The 16,300-nt window shown below is 39.1% G+C and overlaps 1 long non-coding RNA gene across 1 annotated transcript; it reads left to right on the top strand.

Annotated features, from left to right (window-relative positions):
- The first annotated feature begins 9,147 nt into the window (after positions 1–9,147).
- On the top strand, positions 9,148–10,379 carry LOC103489922 (uncharacterized). The gene is made up of 3 exons (XR_001762711.2): positions 9,148–9,187; positions 9,767–9,870; positions 10,282–10,379. It is a non-coding gene; the product is annotated as an uncharacterized LOC103489922 (long non-coding RNA).
- Positions 10,380–16,300: the final 5,921 nt, after the last annotated feature.

Genomic DNA, 16,300 nt, shown 5'->3' on the forward strand with positions numbered 1-16,300 from the left:
AAACGTGAAACACATCATGGGCTGTCGTGAGTGATGGAGGCAACGCCAAGCGATAGGCTACAGGGCCAATCCGCTCCAGAATCTCAAACGGCCCAACAAAACGGGGACTCAACTTTCCCCTCTTTTCAAAACGCAAGACACCTCTCATAGGTGCTACCTTTAAGAACACTTTATCCCCTACTTCAAACTCAAGGTCCTTCCGCCTCACATCTGCATAACTCTTCTGCCTACTCTGAGCGGTATGCATGCGTGATCTAATCTTCTGTATCGCTTCGTTAGTAGACTGAACTAACTCAGGACCCATCAACCTCTGCTCACCTACCTCATCCCAGCAAACCGGGGATCTACAACATTTGCCGTACAGGGCCTCAAACGGTGCCATGCCAATAGTGGCCTGATAGCTGTTATTATAAGCAAATTCCATCAAATGTAAGTGGGAGTCCCAGCTACCTGGAAATTCCAATGCACACGCTCGCAACATATCCTCTAAAACCTGGTTCAGACGCTCAGTCTGACCGTCAGTCTGTGGATGGAAAGCCGTACTAAAGTCCAATCTCGTGCCCATAGCAGTCTGCAAACCCTTCTAAAATTTGGAAGTGAAACGGGCATCTCTGTCAGAAACAATCGACACTGGCACTCCGTGCAATCTCACTATCTCAGACATGTACAACTGTGCCCACTTACTAGCAGTATAGGTGGATTTACCCGGAACAAAGTGCGCTGATTTAGTAAGTCTGTCCACCACAACCCAAATCACTGTAAATCCCCTCAGAGTTCTCGGTAGCCCTGTAATGAAATCCATGGACACGTTCTCCCACTTCCATTCCGGTATGCTCAAGGGTTGTAATAAACCCGCTGGTTTCTGCCTTGGTGCCTTAACCTGCTGACACACCAGGCATTTACTAACAAATTCCGCTACTTCCCTCTTCATGTTACGCCACCAATAAACCCGCTTCAGGTCCTGATACATCTTCGTACTACCTGGGTGCATGGAAAATGGGGAACTGTGCGCCTCAGATAATAATTCTGTCTTAACCGCACTATCTGACGGAACACAGAGCCGTTTCTCAAACAACAGTCCACCATCAGAGGATAACGAGAACTCAGCCGTTTGCCCTGCCTCTGCTAGGCCACGTTTCTCAACCAGATAAGGATCGTTACTCTGAGCATCGATGATCCTCTGCCTCAAAGTCGGCTGTACCGTCAACTGGGCTAACTGCATAGTAACTGCCCCCACTGACACTGCAATCTCAGCCCGCTCGAGATCCCGATGCAATGGGGCCTGTCGGGTAATAAGTGCTGCCGAATGTGATACCTTTCTACTAAGAGCATCAGCTACCACATTCGCCTTGCCTGGATGATACAGTATCTCGCAATCGTAATCCTTCACTAACTCAAGCCACCTTCGCTGTCTCATATTCAATTCTTTCTGAGTAAAGAAGTATTTCAAGCTCTTATGATCTGTGAATATCTGTATCTTTTCACCATATAAATAATGCCTCCATATTTTCAAAGCAAAAACCACTGCTGCTAACTCTAGATCATGTGTAGGGTAGTTCTGCTCATGACTCTTCAACTGACGAGACGCATAAGCGACCACCTTACCCTGCTGCATCAAAACACAACCCAGACCCTTCTTGGAAGCATCACTATAAATCACGAAACTGCCAGAACCATCAGGTACAGTAAGAACCGGCGCGGTAACTAGCTTCTGTTTAAGGGTCTGGAAACTGTCCTCACATGCCTTGCTCCAAACAAAAGGAGCTCCCTTTCTGGTCAACTGAGTAAGAGGAGTAGCTATACGGGAAAAGTTCTCCACAAACCGTCGATAATAGCCTGCTAAACCCAGAAAGCTACGAACCTCACTGACTGTGGAAGGTCGGGTCCAACCGGTGACTGCCTCTATCTTAGCTGGATCCACAGAGACTCCAGCCTTAGAAACCACGTGGCCCAGAAAGGACACCTGCTGCAGCCAAAACTCGCATTTCGAGAATTTTGCATACAACTTATTATCCCGAAGTGTTTGCAAAACCATACGTAAATGCTCCTCGTGTTCGGCCTCCGTCTTGGAGTATATCAAGATATCGTCGATAAACACAATCACAAAAGTATCTAGGAACTCCCTAAACACTCTGTTCATCAAGTCCATAAACACTGCCGGAGCATTCGTCAAACCAAAAGACATCACAATAAACTCGTAGTGTCCATATCTGGAACGAAATGCTGTCTTCGGTACATCCTCATCCTTAATTCTCAGCTGATGGTATCCCGACCGAAGATCAATCTTAGAGAACACTGTGGCTCCCTGTAACTGGTCAAATAGATCGTCAATCCTGGGTAAGGGATATCTGTTCTTTACGGTTACCTTATTCAACTCCCTATAGTCAATGCACAGACGCATCGATCCGTCCTTCTTCTTAACGAATAAGACTGGCGCACCCCACGGTGACACGCTCGGTCGAATGAATCCCTTATCAAGCAATTCCTGTAACTGTACCTTCAGTTCTTTCAGTTCTGCGGGGGCCATTCTGTAAGGGGCTCTGGATATAGGGACCGTGCCCGGCTCCAACTCTATGGCAAACTCAACCTCTCTGTGCGGAGGTAACCCTGGAAGTTCCTCAGGAAAAACGTCCGGATAGTCCCTCACTACTGGTTCTGATGACAGGGATACATCCGCCTCTCTAGTATCCACCACACTCGCTAAGATACCCCAAGTACCCTGACTGAGCAGTTTACTGGCCCTGATGGCTGAGATTACCTGAGGCAACGACTTTGACCCTCCTCCCTTAAATTTAAAACTGGCCATCGAGGGAGGGTTAAACGTTACCTCCTTACGTGAACAATCTATACTGGCGTGGTTAGCGGCCAACCAATCCATACCCAGGATTACATCAAAGTCCAGCATATCCAGAACTATCAGTGTTACTTCAATTACATGGCCTGCTATCTCAATCTGACATGCCTTCACCTTTTCCTTCGACAACATACATTCCCCGGAAGGAGTAGATACTGACAGAACATGGTGTAAGGGCTCTACCTCTAAGCGGGCATGCGACACAAATGCGGAAGAGATAAAAGAATGCGACGAACCCGAATCAAACAAGACTAAGGCGTAATGCCCCAACACTGGGAGCGTACCTGTCACTACTGTGCCTGCCTTCTCAGCCTCAGTCCTGTTGGTAGCAAAGACTCTACCCTGATGTGGAGCACCTGCTCCCTGATTCTGCGCGATCCCCGTGACTCTCAACGGGCATCTATCAGCTGTATGACCCTTTTGCCTGCACTTAAAGCAGGTCCTGGTCCCGAATAAGCAACGGCCCAGATGGTGCTTCCCACAAGTGGTACACAACGGCTTTCCTCTGGCAGCCTCCCCTGCCTCAAAAGGTTTCTGCTGGAAGCTGCGAAACTCACCACCGGGTCTGAAATTCCGCTGTGGCACTGGAACAGGCTGCTGCTCAGCCTTCCTCTTCTGTCCCGACGTCGAACCTCTACCAGCGGTCTTTGACGAGTTGGCCCTCTCCTGTAAACTGAGATCCACTGCCAGGCGCAGTGCATCGGCATGAGTAGCGGGTTTGAAAGCTCGGACCAAACCCTGAATGTCCAGTCTGAGGCCTCTAACAAACTTATCAGCTCTGGCCGCCTCGGTCGCTATCATCTCGGGAGCGAAGCGGGATAACATGTCAAACTCCGCATCGTACTGCTCCACGGTCATGTCACCCTGCTCTAAGTTTAGAAACTCCTGCCGCTTGGCATCTCTCAAACTGGCGGAGAAGAATTTCGCATAGAAACTCTCCTTGAACTGCTGCCACGTGATCTGACTCACATCACCACCTAGCATCCTCTCTGTAGTCTCCCACCATGCAGTACCTCTGTCAGTCAACATAAAAACAGCACACTGAACCTTCTGATCCTCAGGGCATTTCATGTAACGGAATATGGTTTCCAAGGACGATAACCACATCTGAGCCCTGGTGGGGTCCTCCAAAGACCCATCGAACGTCGTGGGATTATACTTCCTGAAATCCCTCAGATGCTTAGCCTCTGCCGACAACTGATCCGGCACAAACTGGGGCGCAACTGGTACTGCAGCCGGAGCTGGAGCAGGAACTCGTGCTGGAGCTGGCGCTGGAGCTGGCGCCGGAGTTGGCGAGGCAGGCTTCTGCTGCTCCCGCATCTGCATAATCATATCTCTAAACCTCTGCTCCATGGCGGCTAGGTCCGCATGAGTAACTGGCGCAGCCGGGTCAGGGGCTTGGGCTACAGGCTGCACCTCAGGCTGAACGCGTCCTGCTCCCCTTCCTCGGCCTCCTCGGCCACCCCTACGTACACCTCTCCTTGGTGGCATTTTCCTAACAACCACCAAACGATTCCTTTAGTCATAAATGGTAATTGAATTTGCAGTTTAACTTAGGTAAGGTAATGCATGTAGAGTTATACATATGCTTCCATGAGAGCGTACCTGACGAGCGGCAAGGATCGTTTCAGCCATAAGGACACAAAACACAGACTCACATTATAAGTCAATCTACAGAACCTAAAACTTAGGCTCTGATACCAACTGTAACGACCCAACTTTTCCGGACTAAGCTGAGGTCACTACCAAATACCAAAACTCGACCATTCAACATAAAATTTTAAAACGGACCAGATACGATTCATTAAAACAGTATAAACCTTACAAAAGACAGTTTCGGACCCTATTTTAAATAATTCAAGAAAAACCACAAAATAAAATGTCAAGTCACCAGTCCAAAATCACAGTCAAAATATTCTGACAAAATACATAGCGGAAGCGAAAAGAAAACCGGACGCGTCCATATGGCCTTCACGCATCCTTCCTGCCTCTCGTCGGTCTGCCCCTCGCTGTACCCCTACCTGAAAAGTTAAAGAAGAGAAAGGGTGAGTATAAACATACCCAGTAAGGGACCCACTACTGGGCCCGTTAGGGGACAACAGTTAACTTCCTATTCGGGGGTACCCTACATATCAGTCTAGTGCTCCCGAAGGATGCACATATCAGTCTAGTGCTCCCGAAGGGTGCACATATCAGTCTAGTGCTCCCGAAGGATGCACATATCAGTCTAGTGCCCCCGAAGGATGCACATATCAGTCTAGTGCTCCCGAAGGACGCACATATCAGTCTAGTGCTCCCGAAGGACGCACATATCAGTCTAGTGCTCCCGAAGGATGCACATATCAGTCTTGTGCTCCCGAAGGATGCACATATCAGTCTAGTGCTCCCGAAGGATGCACATATCAGTCTTGTGCTCCCGAAGGATGCACATATCAGTCTAGTGCTCCCGAAGGATGCACATATCCGTAAGGCACACTACCCCATAGATGAAGCTAACCGTTACCCCTCAGTCCAAACTAAACTGTCTACATCAATCACATCTCAACGGCATTCATATCACAGTCCCGCCATAGGCTTTATCAGTCAGATAGTATAAGTTTAAACATCTACACCCTCCGTTGCTATATGCATTACCGATTCGCACACCAATAGGGAAAACCCTAGGTCCAATCGACTAACCAACCAAAACCGGACTCATGGTCCATCCCCGTCCAAATTCCATGAACCACATCCAGACCAGTGTCTTACTACATACTGAACCGTAACTTTAGGGTTCATCAACATAAATTCTCAATCCACAAATAGCAGTCACAGTATATTTTCATCAGACAAAATATAGTATCAGTACTTAACAGTCAACTTGCATACAGATATTCAGTACAGTCACTAACGTGTAATCCCCTGTGGATTACTACGGTTTTAGCCTGGACTCGGGGTCCAGTAGTAGGAAAACCCTTACCTGATACTCGGTTATGCCCCTCGATTGAATCCACGCTCAACAGATCAACCTAAACGAAAACACAACGGTTTTAGTTGATGACGTTAGTAACGGTTGTTTTAAAAGGTTATCCGTTGACTTACCCAAGGAAAGGAAACTATCTCCAACCAGGTCTGCCGCGGAACCCGAGAACTTAAGCGTCAACTCTGTACTACCTTCAAGAGAGAAAAGTAGGGCCATATCTTAATCCAACATTCAAACTCGAATCGGACGAGGTAACATTAGGGAATTCATCAAAACAATCCTTACCGAAGACTCACCGTGAACCGAAGTGGAGGAAAGAAGGCTTAGGTGGCTCGGCTCGGCTCGGCTCGGCTCGGCTCGGCTTGGTTCGGCTCGCGGTTCGGCTCACTCGGCTCGCGGCTCGGCTTGGTTCGGCTCGCGGCTCGGCTCACTCGGCTCGCGGCTCGGCTTGGTTCGGCTGGCGGCTCGGCTCACTCGGCTCGCGGCTCGGCTTGGTTCGGCTCGCGGCTCGGCTCGCGGCTCGCTCGGCTTAGGGCTCGGCTCGGACAAGGATGGCGGCTCGGGTACGGCTCACTCTGCTCGGCTTACTCAACTCAGCTCACCCGGATTTGTGTGGCTCGGACTGGAAACGGGTTCGGGTCGGGTCAGCTTGGAACCGGGTCGGGTTGGATGAAAAACGACAGCCACGGTTGGTTTATTATCTTCCGGCGAACGAGGGCGGCGGCGATTCTCGGACGACGCACGAGGAAGGAGGCGCTGCTGGTGGTAGAGACAGAGACGGCCGGCGGTCCCGTAGGTGCTTAAGACCGAAGAAGATCGGAGATGGAAGCGGCCGTAGCGGTGAGATGGAGGCGGAGATCGGAGGTGGAAGCGGTGCTGCTGCCGTCGGAAAAGAAGGAGAAGATTGAGGAGGATGGTGGCGGCGCTGAAACGGAAACGAAGAGGGAGGGAGAGAGACGGCTGCGGCGCCGGGCAGACGAAACGAAGAAGAAGGTGGAAGGGGGGCTCGGGCGTCGGGCGTGGAAGGGAGAAGAAAGAAGAAGAAAAATCGGGGGGGGGGGGGGGGGGGGCGGCGCCTCTTTAGGGTTTTTTTTTTTTTAAAAAGTTTTATTATATATATATATATTTAATAATTATATTATAAAATAATAATAATAATCATATAAAGTATTAATAATATATAATAATATTAATATTAAATAAATAATAAATTAATATTATGTAATAATAATGTTATTGTTTTAAAATAATAATATTACTATAATATTAAATAATAATAATAATAATTATAATATTAATATTATAATAAATAAAATAAATATTAATAATAATAATATAATTAATATTATATTATTATTATATCAACTTACACCAACATTTTAGATTTCCGAATAATTTACATAAAACGAGAAAATTTTACCTCGAATTTTCGAGGCGTTACAAGAGTTGTATCCATGTGGGTCTCCCTCGGGATCATCACCTTCTTATGACTGCGTGGTTCGATGGGATCACTAGTTTCATAAGATGTTATGTATATGAGTGGGCCGATAGGGTCACTTACAGTCTGATTTTCCTAAGTGTTTCTTCGGGTTCATTGAAGACCAGTTTTGTCCTAGGTGTTCCTTTGGGTTCACCGAAAACCAGATGTGTTCCTACAGGATCACTAAATTGTGTGTGTTTGGGAACGCGCTAGTTCAGGGGTACTTCCTTACGGACTCTAATGAGAAGTTAACAGACACCTAGTGGGACTAGTAATGGGTCCCTTATTGAGTATATGTTTATACTCACTCTTTCTATATTTAATATTTCAAACAAAGGTAAGGGTAGAGGAAAGCTAGCAAGCGACAGAGAAGGATCCATGACATGTCATATGAAGACTCAGTCTTTCTTCTGCATCTATGTATCAGTGTTTCAAAATTCTGTTTTTAAATGTAGTCTTCCTCTTTCAAGAAAGTGTCTCTTGTTATTGTTTCATTTTAATAATGACCTCAACTTAGTATAAAGAGTTGGGTCGTTATACTCTATCTCTCTCTCCTCTGTTTGATCAAATATTATATTACAATGCCTTGTGTTTTCAGACATAAAATAACAATTGATGAGGTGTTTTGTGTCTAAGATCCATGAAATCGAATGACAAAACAGTTCGAAAGTTGTCTTTCCAATTGCTTCTAATCATATTTCATAATATGTTAGCCAATTCGTAGACATCCTATATCATTAACTGCATTATGAATCATGAACATCCAAGAACAAGAAAAAAAAGGCAGAAACAAAGCTCGAAAATGAGTAATCAGAAGTTCAACTGCATGCTTTCAAATAAAAAGAAAAACAGAAATGACAGAGAGAAAGAAAGCTCAGATTTGCATCTGCACAATTTCAATAGAAAAAGGGAAATATTCCCACCACCAAGGCATTTTTAAAAGTGTAACAGCGGGGAGAACTAATGAAACAAACCATACAAAGAGAGGCCTAATGGTGGGTAGCCATTATTTTCACTTTTTCTAAAGTTTTTTAAAGATTCTTTCCCCATTTTCTTTAATGCATTTTGATATTATTTCTTATTTAAACATAATCTTTACTTTTTTTTTTTTTTTTTGTTTCTTTGTTAACTTCATTTTTAAACATCTTACTCTTCTTGCCTTCTCTTCTTTAGTTTTTAAATGTCTTACTCTTCTTGGCTGCTCTCATTTGGTCTTTGTTTTTGTTTTGTTCTCCATCTCTATTTCCTTTCAATTGTATTGTCTATTGCACCTCTTTATTTTGTGTTGGATTTTTTTTTTTTTTTGTCTTGAATGGGCTTGTACTGCTTTAAGCTTGACTGCTTAGTAGTCTTTTTTTAGTCTTGGGTTTACATTTAACTTCTTTATCTTGTATTTAATTTTTATTTTCTATTTAATTTAACTTTTTTAATATCTTTTAATAAGACTTAGAGACATGGCCTAAGTTTTGTTTTTTGGTTACATGTTTTACTTTAGTTTTGTTGTGATGACTTTGAGTATGAGTTTACTAGTTTTGCTAGTACATTTAATTGTTCAACCTTTAAATTGTATGAGTTTACTTTGACTATATTCCTTCAGTATCATTCAGAATTCTATGAATTATTTGTGCAGCGTTTCACCTTTTAGCATTCTTGTATCAAACCAAATACACTAGTTATTGCAAATTGTGGAGTTGTGAAATCTAGAGTTGCAGCTGAAGAGCACGTTTCTCAGGTGATTGATCAATTTCAAAGTTCAAAAGCTCTATGGACTTCTTTTTTCTTGCTTATACTCAATTTATGTGTCATGTGTTATTATATATATTTTCAGCTCTATGAAGATGCAGGCTCACCAATTGTGAAGAAGTACAAGACTATCATATACCCTAGTGAGGTATGTCTTTGCAACGTAACTTCTCAAACAATGAAGTATAAAACATATGAAAACATTAGATATAGTGAAGTTTCATCTTCATTTACTAGGTGTATTGTTTTCTAGAATAATTGTGTTATTAACAAGATGATGAACCTATGTATATGTGGACAATAGCAATCATATTTTAGTAAGAATTTTTCTTCAGTTTTTGCTTTCAACTTTGCTTTGTGATCAATCTCTTCATGTTTAGCAAGATGATGAACCAATGCATGATTTTCTAACGTATGGAGCATTTTTTGATGTACAGAAGATTCACATTGGTTGCTCAAGAGACTTATTAAGTAACTTGTGGAGCTATTACCATATTTTGTTTCTAATGCCATATTCAATAATTTTTTATCTCATTGTTCATATTTTCTCTTTCGTCAGATGTGTGTACTTTGTTTTGCTTCTATTTGCCCCTATCTATGCACATTGAGAAAGTGAATTGCATTATTGTCTTAGCTATTGTAAGTTGGTTGGAGGGTTTGTATTACAATTGAAGTGCTTTGATTATATATGATTTTTTTTTCGACTTTTTTATTTTTGTCTATCCAGGGAGTCTTATAGCTGGTAGTCTGCAACAAATTTTTCATGAGGTGCTACGTGGAATGTATAGAGGTCTTGCACCTACAATGCTTGCATTATTGCCTAACTGGGCTGTAAGTCCCTTGTGATGTTTTTAAACCAGAATATTTTTTTAGTTCTTATTCCAGTTTGTCTTTGTGTACTTGGATCTCATAAGTTTGGATGTGAAGCAATATTAGCCACCTCAATGTTATTTATTGGGCTTCTGTAACTTCCTTACGACTTTGTAAACCTTGAAACAAGTTTTACCTCAGTGTTTGGTTTGTGTATAATTTGGGTTGTTTTCACTTGTTGGAGGAGGGGGATGATATATTGAGATATATTATGAACTCATAATTGGGTGAAGTAGATTTGATTTATCTCTCCTTTTAACTAGGGTTGGAATTGATACCGTGTGTTGGCATTACAAAGGGTAAAACCTTTCTTATATTCTTATATTGATGTATAGAGTCATACTCTAAAATTTCATTTTGTTTTCTTACTAGGTTTTGCAAGAATCCATTGAAGCAGTGAAGTCATATTGGAGCAATTGAGCAATTTATTGATTTATAGGCGTTTTTGTAGGTTTGGTAGCAAAATTTTGGTTGAAATGTACTTATTTAAATAGCTTGTTGGTACCAAAACACGTATGTTCATTCTATCATTGTACAAACCATTTACCAACAATTGTACAAATATTATGAAGTGTATGTTAATGTATATATATTAAAGCATTTGCGGTTTGTTTCCATATGGGTGTGTTGTATAGTACTTTGTGCTTGAATTGGTCTGTGTAATGGCAGGGCGGCAAGAAAAACAGAGACTGAAAAAAGAATAGGGCATGAAACAAATGTAATAATGGAGGAGTATATATGACATTTGAATTTTAAAAAAAAAACTATCAATTAGTCATTGTCATAAAATGTATTCTTGACAGTCAATTAAAGTCATACTAGGTGAAATGATAACAATTAGTCATTGTCATAAAATGTAAATAATGACATTTATTATTTGTCAATAATACTAGATATGTGACATTTATTTTCTGTAATAAAATATAAATAATGACAGTTATTATCTGTCATCAATAAGAGATACGTGACATTTATTTTCTGTCATGAAAAACACCTATTGTGACAGTTTTTTCAAACTGTCTTAATAGAATTTTCATAACTGTTGGAACAATGACTGAAAATAACTTGTTAACACGAGATTTTCAAGATAAATGTGATTCGTGGAATTGAACTTTGTATATTGATTTATATGATGTTGTGGATACAGTCTCTAATATTTACTCATTTGATGTTTTCTCTCACATACAAATTAAGAGTTAGAACTTTTTGATTTTCGATGTTCAGGAAGTTGTGGTTGCAAGTCTGTTTTAGCTTCAATATTCGAGAATTCGAGAAAAGTTTATTCTTCCAAGTCATCAATGTTTTAAAAGATGACGATCTCGAGGTTGATAAGAACTTACACGTATTGAGAGATTTTTAAAATTTGAATCTTCAATTCTTTAGAGATTCAGATCTTCAGAGTTTCAATTTTTCCTTTAACCAAAGATCTCCAATGAATGGCAAAGGTCTCTATTTATAGAGAAATTTCATCGGCTTTAGGTGCGCTTTAGTCCATTTACTTTTGTGGCTTAGGCTTGGGCCCATTTGCTTGGTGGGCTTGGGCTCGGGTTCACTTGTTTGGTGGGTCCGGGCTCATAATTTCTTTGGCCGAATTTTTCACCAAAGGCTTGAATTGGATTGAATATGAGAAAGTTTAATGTAACGCCCCAAAATTTGAGGAATTTAATTTTATTATCTTAATTGTAATTTTGAGATTTTGAGTGTTATTTAAATGTTGAAGTATTTTACTTCATGGAGATTTGATTCTATTGGATATTTGAAAAATATCAAATTGTTGTTAAGTTGGAATTTATGTTTGTTTTGGTTATTTATGTTTAGGTATTATTTCGCGTAAGGAATTAATAATTGTATTATGAAATAATATAGTTATTATGAAAAGATAGTTTGATAAGATAAAGATGATTGGTTTGGTTGAGGAGAGAGAGTATGTGATTTTATTTGGGAAAAGATAGAAAGAAGATAAAAAAAGGGAGATTTTGTGGGTTTTAAATGAGGAGAGAGAAGATTTGATTGTTTTGAAATAAAATAAGGAATAGGAAAAAGGGAAAATAATAATAGCTTTTATTATTATTTAATAGGCCTTGGGAACATCAACCATCTTCTTCATTGAAAAAAAAAAGAGAGAAAAGGAAACCCTAAATTTTTCCAAACCCTAGCCGCCGCCTCCTAGCCCTCCGCCACGCCGCTTCCGTTCTCCTCCAAGTGTCGCCCGTCGCAGCTGAGCCTCGTCGACCATCACGCGTCCCAGCCGTTCGACAGTCGATCGTCTACGTCGTTCCGTCGCTCGCTGTCGCAAGGCAAGTCGTTAGCTGTCGCCTTCAGCCGCGTCGATTCGTCAACCCGTCAGCGTCCCGTCGCAATCCGTCGTCAATCGTCATCCACCTTCTCGTTCTGTCGTCGATCGTCGAAGATCGCTACAACCCGAGCCGCGTTTCGTGTCGTCGAAAGACTGAGCGCCGTTCTCCGCGAACTGAACCAGACTCGCGTCTTAGTCGAGTCGCGCGCCTACGCTAGCTGTCGCGTGAAGTCTGAGCCGCCTTCTGCCTTTAGCCGAGCCACCAAGCCTGTTTTTTGGTCCTTTTTCACCTGTTTTGATATGTTTTGATTGAGTTTTAGAATACCCAACTAAGATTAAAATTTTTGGATCTTAAATAATTTAATTTTGGGTTAAATTAAATTATTTTTCTTAAAGGACCAGTTTGACCAATTGGAGTTCGGAGTGTGGGATTTCTCCAGTTAAGGGTTAACTTGTTGCAACCTCGACCTTGGGTAAGTTAGTTCGACTGAATTCTTGAGCCCTTGGTTGTTTTGGATGGTTAAGTTATTTAAATTTTGTGCTTTCTGTTTATTAGGACTTTTTCGCTTGGGAAGCGTGTTATTTTGTTATGTACTGATGATGGCTAGCTACTCTCCAGGTAAGAGATTCTACTACTAAACCCTCGAGTTTAATTTAAAGAGACCGCATGTGTGAATGGTTATGTACTGATGATGGCTAGCTACAGAACTTGAGGTTATAGATAGAAACTAATACTGTAATTTTGACTGCAGGATGACTATGTGTTAGAGCTAATAATGCATTGATGTTATCACCTACGTTTTAATGATACAGTAGTGTGATTGAGGGTGATACGACATGATATGACATGACGTGACACGATATGCTAGGATATGTATGGTATGATATGTTATGGCATAATATGTTATGATGTGACTTGATGATGTGTTATGTGCATGCTATGGATATGGTGTATGTTAGCTTTACCTATTAGAGTCGTACCCACATGAGTGTCCTTCGAGATCACCACTCTTTTTGACGACTGTGTAGTCCGACGGGTTCACCAGTCTGACATTGACATTAACACAGACATGATTTTAGAGATCCGACGGGATCGCTCATACTTATGACTGCGTAGTCCAATGGCACTCACAGCCCGATCATCTTAGATGTTCCCTTGGGTTCACCAAAGACCAGCTTGTTCCTACGGGATCACAGATTGCACATGTTCGGGAACGTGCCAGTTCAGGGGTACCACTCTTAAGAACTCTTATAGGAAGTTAACAGGCACCTAATGGGACTAATAGTGGGTCCCTTACTGAGTATTTTTATACTCACTCTTTCCATTTCTATTTTTCAGGTAGAGGCAGAGGTAAGAGCAAAGGCAAGCTGGCGAATGACCATAAGTGACCATGGCGAGCCATAGGGATACGTTTGCTTCCGCTTATGTCATGTGTCGGATTTTAGAGTTGATATTTCCTTTCATTTTATTCTATTTTATTTATTTATTTGTTTTTCTTTCCCTTTAAAACTAGTAGGGCCCGAGATAGGAATTTTGTTTTAAATTTATTTCCATACATTCTATTTATAATTTTAACGATAATTTGCAGTTTTGTTTTATTTTTTATTTACTTTAAATAAATTTTAAATTCTTTTCTTTTAAAGTAAAGTCCACAACTTAGTATAAGAGGCTGAGTCTTTACATTTAACTACCCAAATCCAATCAAATTATAATCATCAAAATTTACTGTGCTAACTTGACGCGATTTAATTGACCAAAATTTCTTGTTCAACATAATTGTCATGAATTTTAAATATGACAAAGTTTAACTGTCATCATTGACCATTTTTCTAGTAGTGCATGTTAATTCAAAGCTATCTTCATTGTCTAATCTTTACCATTTAAGAGCCATTCATTTTCCTCCTTTTTAATGTAAAGACAAACTCAAGATTTCACACGACCATTATTAGTATCAATGTTAATTTCGAGAGAAAATGGCATAATTTAAAAATGTACAAAACATTTTATTTATCAACATTCAAACAACCAATGTGATTAATAATATATATTTTTCTCTAAGAGAAAAAATTGATTATAACCAGAAACTGCCAAGTACTTATCTCTTTAATTTGAGTTTGTTTTTTCAAAAAAAAAAAATCTCAAAATTTAGGCAGAAATTATATATTTCACTTTCATAGCTTCTATATTTTTGTCCATATAATCATATTAATTTATTTTGTTTTAGTAGTGACGGGGTTGTAACGTTTGTTGAATTGAATATGGTAGTTCATTTCTTAAGATAACTATTGGTACTAAAATAATTAATGAATATAAAACTAAATTTGCACAATTTCAGGTTCTTATAATATTTTAACCAAAAACACTGAGAAATTTTCATAATATAACAAGGTCTTTGTTACAAAGTCAATATTTTAGATTTACCTTTTTGTCTTTCTTTTTCTATTTGCTGCGATTTTTTTCTATTGTCTTTCTTACTTTTCTCTTCTTTTCTCTTTTTTTTTTCGCTGTGATTTCTTTCGATCATCTTTCTTCATTTCCTCTTCTCTTTTTTTATGTCGTTAAGATTAATTAGGGTAACCAAATCTAAAATTAGTGTATGAAAAATCTTTAAAAAAAATTGTTCAGATTGAAGTAGTCAAATCTAAACAATCATGTAAAAAAATAAACGATTGCGCACCAAAAGTATTAAAAAAAATCGTTTAGTCAAATCTAAACGATCGTATAACAAAAAATCTTAAAAAAATAAACGACCGTGTAAACAAATCTAAACGATCGTGTAGCAAAAGAATGTTAAAAAAAATCGTTTAGCAAAATTTAAACGATCTTATACCAAATTTTGGAAGAAGAAAAAATCGTTCAGATTTGGGGTAGCCAAATCTAAATGATCGTCTAGTCAAATCTAAACGACTAAATCTAAACAATCATGTAATCAAATCTAAACGATCGTGTAAATCGTTTAGATTTGGCTATCCAAATCTTAGCGATTGTGTACCAAAAATAGTCAAATCTAAACGATCATGTATTAAATATATTGCGGCGTTGTTAATGACGTGGTTGACATAACATTTTTTATATTTTCCATCGTGGGTTTTTTTCATTTTCAAAATTGTTCTGATATATATTTGATCGCTTTGTTATATTTTTCAAAATATCGTAAAAGAAGACATCACGTACCAAAAAAAATTTATAGAATTAGTAACATATTATCCATCTTGAAATAGCCCTTTCCATTTAAAACTAGTTAATTAATACTAATTAAATAAAATAATGTTTGAAGCATGTGCATTACCACTAAATTTACAATAATAATAACAAAGACTATTAGTATTATTGTTGTTTGTTATTAATTATTTACGATTTATATTTTCCAAAATATAAATTGTATATAAAAATCATTAACTTTTGATATTAAACTGTACGATTAAGTCATTAATTTAGGTTATTTATTTATTATTATTTGCTCTAAATCACTACTAAAAGAAGTTATTTGGAAGGAAAATTATTTTTGCCCTAAATTATATCTTTAGGTATGGTTTCTATTCAATTAAAAGGTTTCAAAATATTTCACTTTTAGGTTTTTATTTTTGGCTTCAATTTATTTTCTAGAGTTGAAGTAGTTACAGTGTTTTCCACCATTTTTAAAACTAAATACTCATTTCACATTTTTAGTTTTTTTTTTTTTAAAAAAATAAGATATGTAATACGAGAATTTTCCAATTGAGTCATGCTCCCTCTGAATCGCACTTCATTGTATAGTTCTTATAAGACGCGATATAAGTTCTTGTATATCTGATTACACCCTCTTGTCTTTAGTGTTAGAAGTCTACTAATTAGTTTAAAAGAATTATGGTTAATTAAGTTTCATCACTATTGTTATAGAATTAAATTAATGGATACTTATGCCAATAATTGAAAGTGAGTATTCAATTAAATATCAAGATTTAAAGGATAAATCTTAAAACCTAAAAGTTTAATTTTGGTATAATTTGTAAATAGTTTGATCAATTTTCAACCGATAATTAAACATATTTATATTATTTACACAATAATTTTCAACTAATACACCTTTGCTATTAATATTTTATATTATCTTA

Source organism: Cucumis melo, chromosome 4, assembly GCF_025177605.1.
Source record: "Cucumis melo cultivar AY chromosome 4, USDA_Cmelo_AY_1.0, whole genome shotgun sequence".
Classification (NCBI taxonomy): Eukaryota; Viridiplantae; Streptophyta; class Magnoliopsida; order Cucurbitales; family Cucurbitaceae; genus Cucumis; species Cucumis melo.